The 10,061-nt window shown below is 52.3% G+C and overlaps 1 protein-coding gene across 2 annotated transcripts in view; it reads left to right on the forward strand.

Annotated features, from left to right (window-relative positions):
• The first annotated feature begins 38 nt into the window (after positions 1-38).
• Alpl (alkaline phosphatase, liver/bone/kidney) overlaps positions 39-10,061 on the forward strand; it is a 53,666-nt gene continuing 43,643 nt past the window's right edge. For both annotated transcript variants that reach the window (XM_013519688.1, XM_013519689.1), the window contains exon 1: positions 39-154. The gene's annotated coding sequence lies outside the window, so the exon portion shown is untranslated. The remainder of the gene's footprint in view (positions 155-10,061) is intronic.

Raw genomic sequence — 10,061 nt, forward strand, 5'->3', positions numbered from 1 at the left:
GCTGCGGGCAGCTCCGGCCGCGGGCCGCCTTTATAAACCGGCGGGGGAGGTGGCCCGGGCCGCGTCGCGCTCCCGCCACCCCGCGCCCACTCCCCGCTCCCCGAGCGCACGCCCCTGGTGCCAGGACAGACCCTCGCCCACGAGTTCCGCGCAGGTAAGAACGGTCGCTGTCCCCTGGCTCCCCGGGACCCCAGCGTAGGGAGTCGATCCCTGCGTCCTCCTCTGTCCCCGGGGTGGCGGCGACATTGAAGACAAACGACAGAACAAGGGCTCCCGCGCCCCCACACAGCCCCCAGCCACTTGTCCCGCTCCGATCTGAACTTGGAGCCCGCGAAGCCGGCAGCTAACGGGACCGCGCTCGGGACCGCGTGGCGGTCCTGGGGTCTCCTTCCCTCGGGGTGGGCACCTGTGCCCGGTGCCCCTCGATCCCCAGCCTGGAACTGGCGCCCTCCCACAGCCCCCACCCGACAACCTCCAGGTCTGCTCTGGCTAAAGTAATTGGGGCCGGAGCCTGGAGCGAGGCGCTCGGATCCACGCGTCAGAGGAGGCAAAGGAGGCGGATCTGAGTGCAGGTGTCTGTCTGGGAGAGGGGGTGCACGGCAGCCCAGGGCGAAGCTCTGGAGCCCGCGAAGCCGTGGAGACTGCGACCCCTCTGGGCTTTGCACCTGGGTGGTGGGCAGTCCCTGCTGATGCCCGGCCCCGTCCAGATAAGAAAGGATTAAGGCGTGGTCACAGAGGAAGGGCGGGAGACTCGGGGAAGCCTCAATCCCGGACCCACACGGTTCCTTAGGACCCTTTACCACCACCTAATAGGGAGGGGGAGGGGCCTTTACAAATGACTCTGTGTATGTGTGGGAACACGGAGATTGAAAGGGGAGGAACCTGGAGATCAAAGGAGAAGCCTGGGGCTGTGGAAAAAACCCTGAGACCCCTCATACAGGACCATCCTGAGGGGAAGACGGGTTGGCTCTCCACATCAGTGAGGATGACAGCACCTGTTTATTAACTCCCTACTGCGTGCCAGGGCCTGCGCCAACATCTGGCCGTATCACCTTATTTTACAAATGGGGAAACTGAGGCTTATATGCCGCGAGATCAGGATCTGAACTGGACTCTGAACCCCACTAGCCTCCTATTCCCCTCTACCCAGTAGATCAGGGCCGAGCCAGGGATTCTCTTTCAGGCCTTTGCTCCCTCTGCCCCCAGACCCCCTCCCCAAAGCTTTAGTCTTCTCCCCACTCCCTGCCCCTCTGTCTGTTTTTTCTTTGCTGAACTGGTCTCTGAATTCCCTGAGTAGAAGAAGCCTCTGTCCCAGCTGATGGGGTGAGACAGGGCTGGTCCCTCTGTCCAGCGTCCCAGCTGTAGCAGTAAAACTGAGCTGAAGAGCGGGGAAAGAAGCTACCACCAAACCACACGTATCTATTAGGCATCAGGGTTTTTTTTATTCTAGGACTTGAACCCAGTGCTTAATGCTGTTAGGCAACTACTTTACCCATTTTTATTTATGTATTTATTTATTATAGGGGATTGAACCTAGGAAGCACTAAGTGATAGCCCTGACTTTTTCTTTTTCTTCCCGCCTCCTCCACTGGAGATCGAACCCAGGGCCTTTGCACTGAGCTACACCCCCAGCCCATTTCTTCTATTTTATTTTGACACAGGCTCTTGCTGAGTTGCTCAGGCTGGGATTGAACTTTTGATCCTCCTGACTAAAACACACCCCCCCAACACACACACACACACACACACACACCTCACTCAGTAGCTAGGCCTCAGCTTTGTGCTCTTTCCTGGGCACTGGAAGCATTGCAGCAAGGTAAACACAAAAGCCTCTTTGGAGGGGCAGACACAGGTATAGCAAACTTTTTCAGGCTTTCAAAGTTGGGTGTCAAAACGGACACAAAACTGAAATGAAGCAATTCACCAGGGAAGAAAGGAAGACGCAACACACATGCAAGACTGGTTTGTCAATATTTGGCTTTCTCTAAGAGGCATCCTAGCTGTATAGCCTGGGACAGGTCCTGTTCCTGCTCTGCCTCAATCTCCTCCTTGAAGCTGGTGAAGTCTCACCATGAGTAATGCCTACAAAGACGCTTAGAATCTTGGTGTGCAAAGTGTTTAACTGGTGTCCGTGCGTAAGCAAATGCTGTCTGTCAACAGCTCCACTCAGCAGAAAATGCAGCCCTGAGACTGTGTGCAGGGTTATGTCACTGCTCTGCGCTCTGTGACCTTGGTCACCTACCTTTGCCCAGGCCTGCCCACTTCCTGAGGGGCTGTGTGGTGGAGTGGCATGCAGCTGTCCTGCTCACACTCAGATGCCGCCTCTTACCACCCTAGATGCAGCCTGGGCCGGGAGCCCAGAGGCCCAGCTGGGAGCAGCCCTGGAGCTGTGATGTCTGCGAGTCTTCTAGCGCCTCACTGTGTCCCGGCTCAGGACTAAACTCCATCCTGTTCTACCCTTTAACTTCTATACCCAACATTCTCTACAGGAGATATGTGACCCTCAGGTTGCCTGGAGAGGGGAAGGGACTTGTCCAAGGAAACAGGTGCTACCTGAGAGCTGGGGCTGGGGCCCAAGGATCTCGAATTCCAAGTCTAGTGATTTCCACATTGCACCCATCTGTGGGCCTGAGGCCTTTTAATCCAGGGGGCAGGATCCAGCAGCAGAGCCTGGTGCTCTTACCCCGAAATTGGTCTGGCTGGGGTTGTTAATACAAAACCTAGAGCTCCAAGGGGAGCTTTGCAAGGAGCACCAGTGAGCCGGGCTGAGAACCAGCACTCAGAGATCTCTGAGTGGCCACAGGAATGCTAACTCAGCTTCCCACCATGACGTGGTCACCGTCACTGGCAGGCTAGGGCTGGGCCGTGTGGTATGTTTGTTGTTTTTTGGTGTGGTTTTCCCCCCCCACCCTCTTTGTGGAGATGTCCTAACTTTTAGAATACAGTTGGGAGCAGTAGATTGGAACTTTACTCCCAACTCTGCTGTGTGACCCTGAGCAAATCACTTTGCTCTCTGATCCTCAGTTTCCTCATCTGTAATATGGGTTACTGATACATTGCAGGGTTGCCTGAAGGGCCAACAAAATCATAAGTGGTCTCCCAACTTCAGGGTTCATCTGCATTGATTGTTCTTGAAAATTAAACGTTCCTGGTGCGGAGTTTGCACAGGGCACAGAGGGCCAGAGTAAAGACCTTGTTTGGGGTGCAAAGGCCTAGACAGCAGGGGAAACACTGGAGTAAGAGTCCAAATCCTCTGCTGTGTGACCCGAGGCCAGTCACTCTGCCTCTCTGAGGGCCCTCAGCATCCTTCTACAGTGCTCACTGTGCATTGAATACTCCATATTTTTCTGCCCCCACCACCACTCCCCAGCGTTTCATAATCTCTCCCAGAAAAGCTCCATGCTTCAGGCTTTCCATGCCGAAACTCTCAGCCTCACTGTGGCATGAAACCAATTGTTTGCATTTAATTGGACTTCTCAAATGAAGGGGTAAAATCTGAGATGAGGATGGGGAAGGGGGAGGAGAGGAGGATGAAGTTAAACCAGATGTGTTTTGTTTAACTATAGGACGGTGGTTAAACTGCCCCGAATATCACCACCGTTCTTTCTGAATTCCAGTAACCAGGAGTCAGGTTTCATGAAAAATTGTAGTGTTCTTTCCTGGCTGGTGTGGAGTTGCCCTCCCGTCATTATTATTATTACTATTTTACATTCATCCGAGGCCACAGAGTACTGGCTTGAGGAAAGACCTCATAGATGCTTAGAATTTCCAAGCTGGCAGGGAAGCCTTTGCTAGCCAGCGCTGCCAGCTGGCATCTTTGCAGACTGGGGAGACTGAGGCCTGGAGGTGGGAGAAGGGGCTTTGCCCAGGGGCACCCAGTTTAGGGCAGGAAATACATCTCCTGCCTCTGAGCTCCACGACCTTTCCAAAGGTAGCCACCCCTGAGTTTTGCGTGTATCACTTGCTCAGTGCATCCTTGGTTTATCTCATTTTTGCAAAGAAATAAATGTTCAAGGGAGGAGGTAGATGCCGTGGGTTGGCTTAAATCCTTGAGCTGTTGATATACTACCTGTGTCACTTCCTCTCTCTGGGCCTCAGTTTCCTCATCTGTAAGCCCAGATAGCTAAAGAGCAGAAGAAACCTGGGCATGGCAGCGCACACCTGTAATCCCAGTACTCTGCGAGGCTGAGGCAGGAGGATTGGAAGTTTGAGCCCAGACTGGGCAATTTAGTGATTTAGTGAGATCCTGTCTCAAAGTAAAAATAAAGAGCAGGATAGAGCTCAGTGCAAAGGACTGAGAAAAAAAAAAATTCAAGAGAGATGGGATTTCCCTAAGACTTGGAATGAATCTAATTGAGTTCACTGGGCCCCAAACATGTACGGCTTTTGTGTGCTGAGGTATGGCAGGTTGGTTACACACTGCCCTCCCAGAGCTACATGGATGGGGTAGGGATCGTTGGCTGCTTTTATGATATCAAAACTTCAATTTAGTGGCTGGTGTTGTGAAGCTAGGTGGTTTTATTTTACATAAAACCATGGGTTTCTGGCTTCTGTAGAAAGATCAGGAAATGTGGCAATATTGGGCCCGGTCCTTGGCTGGCCACAATGCCAGGGCTGAGTGGCAGCTGCTCTGTCCACTTTACCACAGTCCCTACCACGCCCCACTGGCATCGCCTGCCTGCTGGGTTTGCAGTTTCTGGCTTGAAAGCGTCCTCAAGTTTTACGTGAATGAGTGTAGGAGGCTGGAGTGGGAAGGTAGGCACGAGGATGCCAGCCTGAGGGCTTGAGACTTTGAAGATGACAGGCATCAGCCTGTGACACTGAGCAAAAACCTGCGCTTTGGAAGAAGGTGCCCGAGCTGCGGAGTTTGGAAATGTGTACCGAGTGGGGCTGCTGTCCTGCCGGCAATACTAGGTCCTGACCCTGATGCACCACCACCCTCTGCCGCTTTGTGATGGAGGAAACCAAGGCTGAGAGGGCGGCGGGTGCCCTGGGTTCAAATCGTTCTCTGTGACCCTGCCCAGGGCCTTGGAGGGAGGGGAGGGAGGCTGGAAGGTTATTTCTGGAGAATAAGATGCCAGGGACCCTGCAGTGTGACCCTGAGCCCCCTAAGCCTGTGCCCCCTTCTCCACCCTGGCCTGTTTCTGAGACACTTCCTCCTCCTCCTCCTCCTCCCATGTCTCAGTCGGTGACTTTGCGGCTCAGGGGAATGAGGTCCACCTGGCCAGGCCTGCACACTGCTGGACAGGGCTCAGCAAACACTTCATGGGCTTTAAAGACGCGTGTCAGTGGCCAAGGCAAATTTCTTTTATTTGAAAAACCATAAATGTGACTTTATAAGGCTCCACCCTGTGGCTTTGTTTGTTTGATGGTGCTGAGGGTCAAACCCAGGGCCCCACATTCCTGCCGGCCCCCTGTGACTTACGTTAGGTCACTCTGTCCCCTTCTCCGGCCACCGCTACCAGTTGATAAGGCAGCAGGCCGCATGGTCGCTGCTGTCGGGTGAGGCTTCGGGTCTCTGTCCCAGAATCCCCTGGGCCTTCTGTTGATTGTTCCTGAGCTGCCGCAGGCTTGGCCTCTGTGAGGATCGTCTGTCTCTTTGTCCCTCTGCCTGACCCCACTGGGACTTGCCTGTCTCTTACTACAAGGAGTGAATCACATCCTCGCCTGTCACCAGTCTGGGAAGGAAGCATCTCGGCTGATTCCGAGTCCCAGTCCCCTCCCCATTCCTTCGGAGCGTTTTTCTCTGCTGCTGCATTTTCTCTGCCTCACTGAGGGCCACCAGCTCATCCCACCTTACCCAAGGTGACTCATCCCTAGCATTAACCTGCTCGGCGTGGGGCTGAGGACCTCGCCCCAGGTTGTTCACTTGGCCCTATGGCAGCCCCGTGGCAGATGGCATCCCACATTGCAGATGGGGAAACTGAGGCACCAACTTCCCCAGCCAGGGAGTGAGAAGCACATGTCTGCTCGTGCCATTGCTGAGCCACCTCCTCAAGGCTGCTTCCTTCTCTGGGACATGAAGGACTTCAGCCATCTCCCTACAAGTTCCTTGTTTATTTTGAGATACTCAACTTGAGTAATTTGTAGTTCAGATCAGTTATTTTTGATCAAGATATCAAAAATAAACAAGGCCCTTCTCAACAGCATGTTCAAGCCTTTGCCTGAATCATCTGAGCCTTTTAAAAAATCAAACTCTATTTCATTGTTGTTTTCCCCTTGAACCATTGTTATAATTAACTTGGAAGGGCTTACTGTGTGTCAGAAACTGAGCTAATTGCTTGGAAGGATCTTACTGTGCTTAACTTGATATTCTCTCCATTTTATAAAGGAGGAAACAGAAGCTCAGAGAAGTTGAGTAACTTTCTCAAGGTCACACAGCTGGAAGTGCAGGTGAGACCCTAATGTAGGTCTCATGCTTTCCTGGACTCAAGTTTGGCTTTATGCATTGTTTTCAGTTGAACCATCTCTCTCTGCAGTTCATGATGAGGGGAGTGGTATCCTCAGGAGGAGGAAACCAACATGGGCATTCTTTCATGGGCAGTGGTATCTGTTATACCAGACAATGGGTCTCAGCCTGGACATTTCCCCTTCTAGTCCAGAAGGCAGTGACAGCCCTAGCAGGAAGCATTCTCAGGTATCAGAGGGTCCTGGGTTTCGATCCCATTTCAAGCTCTGTGGCCTTGGGCAAGTGCCTTTTCCTCTCTGGGCTTGTGGTTTTCCTGTCCAACAACCATTGCTTGTGTGAATGAGGCAAGGCCTCAGGACTTCATTTACAGGTAGCACATTGCAGCATGCATACTGCCACTCCCATCCTACACCCATGTCAGACATCACTAATCAATCACTGCTAGTTTCTCTCTGAAGTACCTCCCAAATACAGTATGGTGCTCTGGGCAGCTGTTAGCAGCTAGTTAGCAGTGGCATGTAGGATGAAAGGCCCTTCCAGAACCAGATCACATTTAGTCACTGAGCAGATGGGAACTGGGGAGGGGACTGTCCCAAGAGTGCTCAGGCCAGTGTCAAGGTCCTCCTCAGTCTTCCCTGGAGGGACCCTGCCCTAGTCTGTTTTAGGACTTGCCTTTGGTGTGGGGTAGGAACAGCTGTGCTCCATGTTCCCCCTCAGTGGGCCTGGTCCCTTCCCAGCTTAGTAAGAGTGACAAGGCAGGGACTGGTTTCAGGTTCTCCTAGAAAGAATAAGCCTTCCCCTCTCCCCTCTTCATAATAATGCCAATGGTAGGACTAATAATAGCGATCCATGTTTGCTGTGTGTTTGCCTTGCACCCAGCCACTCGGCTAGCTTTGTATCCATTCACAATTTAACCCCTACAGCCCAGTTTTTGGGTGCAGTGTATCTCCTGTGTCCCTACAGCTGGCAGGTAGGGGAGCTGCAGTTTGAATTCATGTCTGTCCAGCTCAGCCTTGTCTGGCTTGCTCCCTCAGTCCCCGTTAACACTTCTCAGTCATGACTGTGACCTCCTTTGCCCATGAGACGTGTGCTGCCCTTGACAGAGCCTTCCTAGTTTCTGTGCTGGGGTGGGCTCCAGGGCCTCGTGCATGCCAAGCACATGCTCTACCACTGATGGTACCCCCAGCTCAGAGCGTCCCCCTATTTGCAGGAGACAGCACTGCAAATAGCATCTCTGTTTTTACAAGTTAGAAAATTGAGGCTCAGAGAGGGAGCATAGCGAGGCTGGGTCACACTGAGTTCCTACCGCTTACCTGAGCCTGAAAAAATTGCCAAGGGGTGCTGGGGTGGGGGTATTGTCTCAGCTGAGATGAGGCTGGGCCCGCCCCAATAGACTGGATAGAGCCATTCCACTTCCTGTTTTAATCAGCCATGAGACACTGGAAAGGTCACTTGAACACACCCAGGCTCGTATCATACTTTCCAGGGTTTTTTTTTGTTTTGTTTTGTTTTTGCAGGGGATACTGAAGGTTGAACCGATCTACATCCCCAATCCTTTTTATTTTTATTTCTTTAATTTTTGAGACAAGGTCTTGCTAAGTTACTGAGCTGCCCAGGCTGGGCTCAAATTTGCAGTCTCAGTGTTGGGATTACAAGTGTGCTTCGCCACACCCAGCTACTTTGCAGTTCTTAAAGTTATTTCTTATTCATGGACTCACTGAACCTTAAAGTAACCCGATAAACTCTTATCCTCACTTTGCAAGGGGGAACCCTAGGGTCAGGAGGCAAATTGATGGCAAAACCAGCCCTTAAACTGGAATCAGGGTCCCCAGCCAAAGGATTCCCCCAAGGATTTACCTCCTGCATCTCAGCCTTGATACCCGTCAGCCTGGGCCCTGTGGTCAAGTCCCTGCCTGCATGGCCGGTTGGCATCATGGCAGTTTTTTCTAGATACTGCCCTGGGATCTTGAGCCTGTGTAACCTGATCACGCACACAGTGTCTGGCATGGAGCGGGAGTTCCTAGAGGACAGGGCCCCCATGTACGTCATCGAGGGTCTGTGTCTCATGGCGTGCCTGCGCTTAGCAGGTGCTTAGTGACTTCTAGGTGGATGGGAGGCTGCATGCCTGACAGGGTTTCCCTCAGCCCAGCCGGGCACAGTCACCTGGGAAAACCTTTGAAGGCTGTCGCCCAGCCTGACAACTCTTCCCAGCCTCCACAGGTGTCTTTCTCTCCAAAAAACTACCAGCCCCAAAGAGCTGTGTCAGTGACTGACAGCAGGACAAGCCAGTTTCCCTGGGAGGGTGGGTTTCCGTGTTGGTGGCCCAGGCCTTCAGGCAGGTATGGATTCCTCTAGTGTCAGACCTCTGACCAAGATTTTTGTCCATTTTGTTCACTGTAGCTGCAGTCCCAAACAACCTTAATTTCCTTCCCTCCCTCCCTTCCTCCCTTCCTTCCTTTCTTTTTTTTATACATAGTAGCAAAAAATACATATTTGGTTCAACTTCTGTGGTTGTTTTGGGTGGTACTGGGGATTGAACCCAGGGCCTTCACCTTGAGCTACATCCCCAGCCCTTTTGGGTTATTTTGTTTGTTTATTTGTTTTGAGGCAAGAAAGTACCTAAGACACCTCAGTAGCTGTGTTGGCCAGGCTGGACTCAAACTTTCGATCTTCCTGCCTCAGCTTCCCACAGTGCTGGGATTATAGAGATATGCAACTATGCTTGGCTACTTCATATATATTCATTGAAAAGAGGAGTACTTGCAGGGAGTAATATCTCATAGGGTTGTATGATCTGTGTAATTTGTGTGCCTCAGTTTCCCAATGTGTCACATAATAGCTCCATGAGAGGAACTCAGGAATAATTGATATATATATCAATATATGTTTAAGTTTTAGCTATGGCATGGACCTGGCTTTGTTTTTAAGCATTTCACGTAGACTTATTCACTTATTCCTTGCAATTGAGGCTCGGAGGGGTTAAGTACATGTCCCTTAGGTTGCGCAGTTGCAAATATCTTAATATCTCGCAGGACACAAGTAGCATCATATAGGACCCTTGCCAAAACCTCCTCCTGTAACCCAGAGCTCTACCCACATCCGGGGTCAGAACACACAGGGACATGAGTGAGACAGGTGGTCATGTTGCCTCAGCCTGTGGAACACTGCCAAGAATGTAACATGCCTCGTCCAGCAGGGAGCACATGGTGGGTCTTGTGACTGTCATCCGAGGAGCAGGCAGAAGTTGTGGCCTGTGTACGAGCTGCAGGAAGGAATCCCGTCAGCCAGGGCGAAACAGGAGAGCCCTCAGAGAGGAAAGGACAGGGTCGTGAGCACTGCTGTAGCCGTCCCTGCCTGTGTGCATTACAGCTGCTCATTGAACCCTCCTGTCAGCCCGGGAGGTAGGTGCTGTTGTCGTAGTTCCAGCTCACGGGTGGAGAGCCAGGCTCGGGTATGTGCTCGTTTTCCCAGGAATGGGTGGTAAGTGGTGGACCTGGGTGTGCACCCGGCTACCTCGTGTAGGACTCAGGAAGCTTCCTGCTGGGAATTCCTGGTGCCCTACTAGGCTGGCCCTTGGCAGGCAGGCTGGGGCGCAAGCACATATGAGTGTGTTACACAATCACGGGGGGGGGGAGGATGTTTCCCCATCCCC

This window comes from Chinchilla lanigera, unplaced genomic scaffold (genome assembly GCF_000276665.1).
Source record: "Chinchilla lanigera isolate Chin_1 unplaced genomic scaffold, ChiLan1.0 scaffold00051, whole genome shotgun sequence".
Lineage (NCBI taxonomy): Eukaryota > Metazoa > Chordata > Mammalia > Rodentia > Chinchillidae > Chinchilla > Chinchilla lanigera.